Source organism: Engraulis encrasicolus, chromosome 16 (assembly GCF_034702125.1).
Source record: "Engraulis encrasicolus isolate BLACKSEA-1 chromosome 16, IST_EnEncr_1.0, whole genome shotgun sequence".
In the NCBI taxonomy this organism is placed as follows: domain Eukaryota; kingdom Metazoa; phylum Chordata; class Actinopteri; order Clupeiformes; family Engraulidae; genus Engraulis; species Engraulis encrasicolus.
In genome coordinates this window covers 1,025,370-1,035,276 of record NC_085872.1, presented here as the reverse complement: position 1 = coordinate 1,035,276, position 9,907 = coordinate 1,025,370, and the positions used below count along the sequence as shown (strand labels likewise).

The following is a 9,907-nucleotide window of genomic DNA, read 5'->3' as shown; positions in this document are numbered from 1 at the left end:
AATCTGCCTATTTCCAGAAATGGTTACATATCACTTTAACAATATGCAACACATTTGACCATTTTAAATACTCACTGCTAACCATTGCTCAAATAGAACCAATCTGATCACTATTAATGTTTTAAATAATTTGTATACATTATTGTATACATGTTAAAATATGTGATAATTCAATGACATTATACGAAAACACATCAAAGCATAATGAATCAATGGAGAGAGAAATTATTTTCTAGTCAACCTTCCTTTATTACCAGGGATTCACGTTCTTCAATTTGCATCAATTCAAAGCAATATTTGAAATAAAAAAAAGTGTCCAGGCATGAAAAGAAAATCTGCAAAGATATTTTACAAAACAAATGACACTTGCTCAAAAATAAACATACAGTAAAAGTCACGAGACATTGCTTCTCTAAATGGTCTATGCAGCACTTTTTACATTGTATTGAGGAAAGGCAGATACAGTGCTGGCATAAGTCTTTGTAAGATAGGATAGCTAAACACATACAGTGTGCAATTATGTGTAGGAATCACCATGTGAAAGAGTTCAAGATGAGGTACACAGCATACTGAAGCTGCCGAGGCTTCCACACTTCATCTTCTAAACATGTTGTTCCTATTTCTCTGAATGAAAAGAAAGACAGGCAACGTAGCATTCAGTTACACATTAAAAGCTATAATCTGAAGACATTGCAGGACACAGGTAGCTATAAACTCAAAAGAGTTGTGAATCCAATATTCATGCAATGTGTAAAATACAAAGATGTAAATGACGTTTCCAGTTCAACCCAATCTGACAAAATATGTAGTAAAAACAAAGGAGATACGCACTCTGTGCTTCTAAATTAACACTCCGGTGCAACCAGAGCAGGACTAAATAATAAGTACAAAGGAAAAAGAATCTGGTGCCACACGGATGTCTATTTTCTGTTATTTATTTTTTCAGTGCAGTAAGACTAACGTTTCGACATGCGTCTTCGTCCTCTGAAGACACATGGCGAGACGTTAGTCTTACTGCACTGAAAATATAAATAACAGAAAATAGACATCCGTGTGGCACCAGATTCTTTTTCCTTTGTACAAAATATATAGTAACTTGTAGACCTACAGTCTTTTGGCTTTTTAAGGAAACATGAATGGTACACATATTCAAAAGAGAAACAGAGGCTTACCATTTAGGTTTCCGTTCAGTCACCTACAACCATAGAAAAAAGTAAGAAAAACAAATTACTCATGTTGAAATACATTAGATGAATCTTTCATAAAAGATGCTTGTTGACATGCAAGTGTCCGTCACTGCTCAGACCTTTGTTATTTATGTTAATTTTGAAGTTTTTGATCCAGCACAAGAACTTGAGATGTCCAAGCACACCCTCTTTTTTGGACCATGTTCGGGCAGGAGGCAGATGGAGGAGTATAGCTGTTATTCCCCCCCCCCCCCCCCATTACTTACCCCTGACTGCCAGAAACATGGAGATTATTGGTGTCCCTGAACTGTGTTTTCAATTCAAGTTAATGAACTAAAAATTAACCTTTCATGAACATATGTGGGAGATTATCACTGAACGAAATAAACCTTTTTCCCCGACCCTATACTTGTATGTTAAAAGAATATGACTAATTCATAGTCATGTAAATAAATAGTATACACATATGTGGAAAAAATCTGAGACCACTTGAAAATGTTCAGTTTGTCTGATTTTACTATGTATATGTAAAGGAGGCCAACTATCAAAGTGTGAGGTGGAATGTGACGGAGGTCATCTTGCATCTGTTCACCCCCCTCGGTGATCGAACCTGCACCCTCGTCAACTACAACGGTTCGGCAGTGGGAGACACAGTACGATACCGCTGGGCCAAGAGACTAGTCTCTCGGCCCAACGGCACGAGACTGTATGAGGCTATCAGAGGGAGATTTACCAATGTTCCACGCCAACTCTGTGCTAGTTAGCCTCCGTTACACTCTCCCCCTTAAACCTCACTCCCATCCGGGTCACGGCACCACTGTGACGGAGGTCATCTTGCACCTGTTCACCCCCCTCTGGGATCGAACCTGCATCCTAGTCAACTACAACGGTTCGGCAATGGGAGACACAGTACGATACCGCTGGGCCAAGAGACTAGTCTCTCGGCCCAACGGCACGAGACTGTATGAGGCTATCGGAGGGAGGTTTACCAACGTTCCACGCCAACTCTGTGCTAGTTAGCCTCCGTTACAGGAACGTTAGTAAAAACCTCTCTCCCAAAGCCTCAATACAGTGCGGTAACTGTGGGGTAGCTGACCGGTCCTTTAGCTCAGCAGTCTTGTATTGTGCCTCCCATTGCCAAACCAGATGCGTTGATGAGGTGGCCGGTTCGCGGCCTGAGGAAAGTGAACCGTGCAGGAACACCTCGGTCATAGATAGGTGTGTGTTTGAGTAAAACAAACATTGCTATTTCATTCTATGAACTGGCAAATACATTTTCTCCAAATTTCTAAAGAAAATATTGTCATTTTTTCCACGGCTGTATATTGAAGTATCCAGATACTCACTCTGTCTACAAAGCCTCCGGGACAAGTGCTGCAGAGCGAAACAGATTTTGGTCACCTTAGAAATAAGGAAATATGAGAGAGAGAGAGAGAGAGAGAGAGAGAGAGAGAGAGAGAGAGTTAGCGAGTGTTGCTCAAGGTATTGCTGAATGTTACTTTCTGTTCTATAAAGGAAACGGACATTAATTACATGGGCCTGAAGGCTAAGCAAATGCTTTATCAATATCATGCAGTATCCCAACTGTGCTGGTGCTTTAATATTTTCTTAATAGCAAGAAGTTAGAGATGGAGGTGTTCTATTAAGTTCCAATCTACATTCCTAATAAATACATGCATGTGATCATTATTTTGGCTTTATGGGGTATGGCTACATTAATGGCAGGCAACACATATTGAGAAGCAGCAATACTAACCTTGCTGAAAGAATGAGTCTCCATTTTCTTTCAGTCACTTCCAGTCTAGGACAAAAAAGGCAACACATTAGAAATAATTTCCAAGCAGCACCTCGTCATAGATAGGTGTGTAATCAACAGTTCAGGGTTCCATGCACAACTCCTAGGTGCTGGTAGATGCAGGAATGTTCAATACTTCAAAGGAAAGAAGTCTACCGCACACATTCTTGACTTTATGCTCGTTTTATTAGAGCGAACAACGCGTTTCGCCTCAGTGCGTCATCAGGCTCGCTCAGGTATTACCTGGGCTCTGTCAGGTGTGGCTTAAGTAACATCGTGTCACATGGTTTTCTCTTAAAGTCATCTTTTTTTAAATGCAACATATAATACATACAATACATAGAACTATCTACAATAGAAAAGCAGAGCAATCCCATCCAGTGTGGACAACATTATATCAAAAAGACCAACAGTAAAACCCATACTCAATTCCAGTCATTTCATTTCAGTTAGTCCAAATGTTACAAGATGAAAATCTGCACAATTTACATACACCAACATATTTACACTATATTTACAAAAAACAACTCATTTCAGTTCATTAATCCACTCATGTCATATACGTGCTCACATGCCCTTGTGGACTCATGTATGTTGGTCAGACGAAGCGAAATCTGAAATTAAGAATTGCTGAGCAAAAGGCAGCTATTAGGAATAGCAATTTTGATTATGCAATCGCTCGTCATTACAGAGACCGTTGTCATGGTTCTGCTGCCTCCCTTAGGTTTGTGGGCATTGAAAAGGTGCCACCAAATCCTAGGGGTGGCAACAGAATCAAGCAACTTTTAAGGAGGGAAGCGTACTGGATTAATGAACTGTCAACTATTGAACCATTGGGACTGAATGAAGCACAGGACTTGAGTTGTTTTTTGTAAATATAGTGTAAATATGTTGGTGTATGTAAATTGTGCAGATTTTCATCTTGTAACATTTGGACTAACTGAAATGAAATGACTGGAATTGAGTATGGGTTTTACTGTTGGTCTTTTTGATATAATGTTGTCCACACTGGATGGGATTGCTCTGCTTTTCTATTGTAGATAGTTCTATGTATTATATGTATTATATGTTGCATTTAAAAAAAAAGATGACTTTAAGAGAAAACCATGTGACACGATGTTACTTAAGCCACACCTGACAGAGCCCAGGTAATACCTGAGCGAGCCTGATGACGCACTGAGGCGAAACGCGTTGTTCGCTCTAATAAAACGAGCATAAAGTCAAGAATGTGTGCGGTAGACTTCTTTCCTTTGATAGATAGGTGTGTGTTTGAGTAAAACAAACATTGCTATTTCATTCTATAAACTGGCAAATACATTTTCTCCAAATTTCTAAAGAAAATATTGTCTTTTTCCATGGCTGTATATTGAAGTATCCAGATACTCACTCTGTCTACAAAGCCTCCGGGACAAGTGCTGCAGAGTGAAACTGATTTTGGTCACCTTAGAAATAAGTACATGAGAGAGAGAGAGAGAGAGAGAGAGTTAGCAAATGCTGCTCAAGGTATTACTGAATGTTACCTCCTGTTCTATAAAGGAAACAGGCATTAATTACATGGGTCTGAAGGCTAAGCAAATGCTTTATCAATATCATACAGTATCCCAACTGTGCTGGTGCTTTAATCTCTTCTTCATACATGGGTTCTAAAATGTGTTTATAACCTGACTGCGCAAAGCTAACTGTGCACAACTCAACCTCTGATTGTTGGAAAGCGCTGTCGGTCAAAAACTTAGCTCACGTGGTTGGCTGCCAGTGTCTTGCCCCTCTTCATAACATCATATTGATAAACACTCAGAACCCATGTATAGCAAGAAGCTAGAGATTGAGGTGTTAAGTTCCAATCTACAATCATAATAAATGCATGCATGTGATCATTGTTTTGGCTTTATGGGGTATGGCTACAACAATGGCAGGCTACACATATTGAGAAGCAGCAATACTAACCTTGCTGAGAGAATGCATCTGTGTTGTCTTTCAGTCACTTCCAGTCTAGGACAAAAAAGGCAACACATAAGAAATAATTTCTTTCCAAGCAATGCCTTGGTTTGGCAGCATCTATATATCAAATCACACAGAAACAAATATCTTTAGCCAGTTGAAAGTGTCAGTGTTGATGTGGAGAGGTGACCATTGCATATCTGCATTAGAACTAGTTATCTGCAGTTAATTTGTTCGGGCTTCTGACAATGTGGACAGTTATTCCCCTATTAAACATAATGCAGAAAGTATCGTGCTGGAACTGTTAGTGAGTGACTGACGTGGCTTTAAAAGAGGCCTAATTCAAAACAATTGCATTTATGGCATCCTCTGAAGCGTCTGGTGAATAATGCTACAATATACAATGTTTGCACATACCTTAGCACAGACGGACATAACGTGATCAGCTTACAAAGGATCCGGACGCCAGTGCGGTCTCTGGTTAACCTGGTGATTAATAATACAGTTAGTGCATACTCAAAACTGTTCGGGTGAAGCATACAGCATAGTAAAGGATCTTAACACATGCACAAGCAATAACGAGACACACATATTCAGAGGGATAGCCTCAGTAGGCTATGCTGGGATGGTCCAGACCGACGTCACATAGTTCTATCCCATCCCAAACTCGACCCCAGACGCACAGGCGGCCGGGTGACAGAGCAGCGCAACAACAAGTAAACACCCGTAAAGCTCCAGTGAGCAGAGCATACATCAGGATGCCCTTGATAAAATAATTGCCTACGCTCTAGCCACAAACGATTAGCCAGTGCCACTCACCGGCTAGAGGTAGCCCACTAGACGTCGCCGGACTAGAGGAGCAGACAAGCCGCGAGGGGAAATCATTTTACAAAGTGCCTTGACAAGTTGTAGAATTTACTGCGGAGGCACTCTCCCCGTGAGCTCACTGGCGTTTCCTACCAGCACTAAACCAATCTATCAACTAACTGACAGCCAGCTGCACGTAATCGCTAAACAATGTCAAGTTGCAGCAGAATGTAATTACGAACGTCAAAATGAAAGGCTTCGGTTTAGTTAATGTCCCATCACCCGACACCCCTAGTTGTCTCTCATTCAGACACGGGCTGCAAACAAATCTAACAAGTACAGCACAACGTTAGGGGATGTTAAGAATAAAATACTTCACTTTCTGCTTCAATTACTACGGTTAGAAAGGCTATGATGCTAGCTAGACTCATATCTAACTAGAGCTAGCTTGCTGATACTGTAGCTAGTTTTTTGTAAGCTTGAAAGCTGCTGCTAGCCTCGCCCACAGCTCGGCCACCGTTTCCACCGTGTTTTATAAATGAAAAAGAGAAGTCAGATGTTTACTGCAATTAGGCTATATGTAACTAGGATAGGAAGTAATCGAATAATATCTGACGCTACCTATTAGGTCAACGTAGCGTGTTTGAACGTGCTAATCACTTCGAGACCGTGGTGGTTAAAATATTGTGATAATGAGAAACACTGTCTAAATGGTGGCGCATTGTCCATTTTTACCCTTATATCAAGTTTACTACTTAGACAGCACACATATTAGTTTAATTCATTACAAACCTTTCCTTGTTGTTGAAGGTTTCCTCAGTTCAGTTGACTTCCAGGAAAAAGTCCGTTGGCTGGCTCTGATTTCAAATGTTATGATAAACCCAGTGATTGGGTATAATAACTCATCAATGGTTAGCATAACCCAGTATATGGTCAAACGACCACACACCAATAATTGGGTAAACATATAACCCAGCATGTTTCTATCAAATTACCCAGTGTGGGTATAAAAAACCCAATAAGTAGTAAAATCGTCATAAACCAGTATTTGGGTAAAAAAATAACCCAGTATTTTTTTGTGTGTGGGCATCAAGGGTGATGAATCTGCGTAAAAAGCTGCCAAGGAAGCCTGAGGTCATCACCGTATTGCTATTCACATTCCGCTAGGAAAAGGGGAAGCTAAATCTCTTATTATACCAGAACCGATGAGTTGATGGCAGGATGAATGGAAGACCAACATAAAAGGTAGGTATTACTTTAATGTGCAACAGCAGGTTGGAGGGTTTGGAAGGAAGGAAAAAGTCACATGCACAAGGCTGACAGGGGGCACACTGGCCTCAACGCCACACTACGTGTCTTGGGGAAAACTGATGGGCTTTGTGTCAGTTTAAAGGGTTTATGAAACGAAAACAAACGGTCATTCCCATTAAAGCCTTGTTTTTTCTGATAGCATCGATGAGACTTTGAACCCAATCATCCCGGAGGAACTTGTGAAAATGGCAACTCAAAGTGTTAAAGTGTAACTTGCAGGTTAAACACCACTAAATCTCATTTTAAGAACCTCAATACATAAATTTAGATGTGATATATGTCAAAATACCGAATTATTGCATAAACAACATTTTCAGAAAACTTTGTCAAAAATAACGGCGGCTTCTTTTAAACAAACATTTAGAATCCGACGTAGATAGAGGGAGTCGCCGCGTTCTACAGACATACTAAGCACCGCAGAGAATAGGCCAGATTATAATATTGTAACACCTTTCCAGACCTATAGGCTAAATTTCAACAAGTTAAATGGCCTTAAACAGTGGCAGTATCCACCAGATACCGTTTGAACCATTTTATTATTTAAAATAATAATATTTTTTGTAGGTTTCCTCCATGTCAATGCGCTGCAGCAGTTTCATATTCTAGATAAATCGAGAGACCCGCTGATCTGTCTTTTTTTAATACACAATGCACAAACACAGTAATAGACCATTTTCAATAGCCCACATACAATATAACTGTCCACTTTTCCCAGCCTCTCTACTAGAACCAAAATGGTTGGTAAGCCTACATCCACAAGCGAGAGCTGAGCCAGAACTTTAGTTGGACTCCCTCTATCTACGTCATAGAGGCTCTGCCAGTGAGGAGCCCAATACTTCAGAAGTAGCTGTAAAATGATACATTTTCATAAAAATATTGCAGTTTGGCTTTGTTATAGACTGTGAATTTCACATATATGTTTCAAAACACCTCTCCTGACAACATCCAGTATATATTTAGTTATAAATTTAACCTAAATGTTACCCTTTAATTCTGTGAAATTTGGTGTGACTAATGAGCTGGGCTGTGACATCAAAGAGGAGAGTCCCTGGTTTGCTAGTATGGCGATCTGAGAAAACAACACACATTTGATGGACCCACATCTTATAAAGGAACCAAAATTCTGATACAAACATCAGCGTGTCGAAAAACCACACATCCAACCTCATGAGAAAAAAAACAGCAGCACAAATCTATTTCAGAGGCACTGATACATCTGCAGAAAGTGACATGTCTGACAGGCGAAGTGACGATTGTTGACATAGCCTGACAGTTCGTTTTGTTTATGGTTGCGGTTGCTAAGGGCGCTTTGCCATGACCCAAAGATGACATGGCGTGTGTGTTTGTTGACAAATGGGGGATATCCTCCCAAAACCAATTTATTGACCAGTTGAATGGCAATCAACAAAAAGTGCATATTCCGAGAGCATTCGCATCGGTTTGGCATGTAATGTGCATTACCCTTTCCTGAAAACAACATACAAAGCAGATGGACAAGGTAAAACGAGTAGCCTAAAGCAAAGCAGTGCACTCACCTGTCTTCGTGCCCGAGCAGTTACAGGGGCAGTTTCAGTCTGCACGCCGGCGATGTCAATTGTTGGAACTGCTTGAGACAATAGCATTCCCTTCAGTCCAACCATGCCCACGATCTCCACATTTGTGGTGAAGCTTGCTTCAAAACCACGCATTGGATCCACAGAGCCCTAGCTTGTTTTAGCCTTCTCCTTGTCGGCCACAGTTCCATCATTCTTCACAGAAGGGAACTTGTGCAAAGATATTCCTTCTGTCAAGTAGCCATTTTTGCAGCTGGCACCGTTCGGCCCTCCAGCAAAACACTGCTTGACACTGCGCTTTGTTTTGGTACTAGCCGCCATTGATCTGAACAAGGTGGAATGAGGTGAACTCTCCCCTTCTATGTCACGCATATCATTTGCATAAAATTTGCATGTCACCAAAAAAAGTAAACATAACACATTTTGGGAACGTTTTAACATGACTTTTAGGACAAAATATCACCCAGACAATATCCCATTTTATTCACAAGGCTTAGAACTTTCAGAATCTGTCCTGGAAATGGTCAAATTCCTTGGGCCTCATTTATAAAACTTTGCGGAAGAAATGCGCCAAAAGATGGCGCACGCACGAAACTCAGGATGTGCGTGCGCAAGAAAATATTCAGATTTATAAAGCATGGCGCACGCACGTTCCACGTCGATTTCCCTTTATAAATCCCAACTGACTCTGAAGTTGCGGCAAATGTGCGCACCTGTGGACACACCCATAATTATCTATGAATATTCATTGAAACGCCCAAAATGAATATTTATATCTGTGGACGGCGTGCGGAAAGCAAACGCGATAGCCTATTTACCACATGTGGAGCAAACAGTTTTATTAGGTAGGCCTAGAGAACGTTGGGCAAAGTGGAGCGGTTACGTTTGGGAAATTGCAGCATGTGGATGGTTATGTTCGCAAAAGTCACGCTATACCAGAAGTAAAAAATAAATAAAATAAGGATCAGTGGTGTAGTCTACGTAGAAGGCGGATATACGGAGTATACCCACTTCTAAATTTCAGGGATTTCAGTATACCCACTTAAAATTGATTGATCTATTGTTTTGAATGGCATAAATATATACAGTATACCCACTTCAAAAAAATCTCAAATATACAGTATACCCACCATAAAAAGGTAGACTACACCACTGATAAGGATGACATGGACATGAACCTGCCAAGTCATGGACATGTAGCCTAGTATTAGGCCTAATTGAGTTGTGAACAAGGGGAAAAATAGCTGCGTCAAGGAAACATCTCACATGGCATGTCGCCATGTGAAATTGACCGGTAGAAAATCTATTCGCTGTCT

General features: G+C 40.6%; 1 long non-coding RNA gene across 1 annotated transcript; it reads right to left on the bottom strand.

Moving 5' to 3' along the window:
• Window positions 1-231: 231 nt before the first annotated feature.
• Window positions 232-6,751, bottom strand: LOC134466198 (uncharacterized). Its single transcript, XR_010038235.1, has 8 exons — window positions 6,520-6,751; window positions 5,338-5,406; window positions 4,927-4,971; window positions 4,370-4,424; window positions 2,944-2,988; window positions 2,534-2,588; window positions 1,173-1,195; window positions 232-624 (listed from the first exon to the last, which is right to left on the bottom strand). It is a non-coding gene; the product is annotated as an uncharacterized LOC134466198 (long non-coding RNA).
• Between the last annotated feature and the right edge of the window lie 3,156 nt (window positions 6,752-9,907).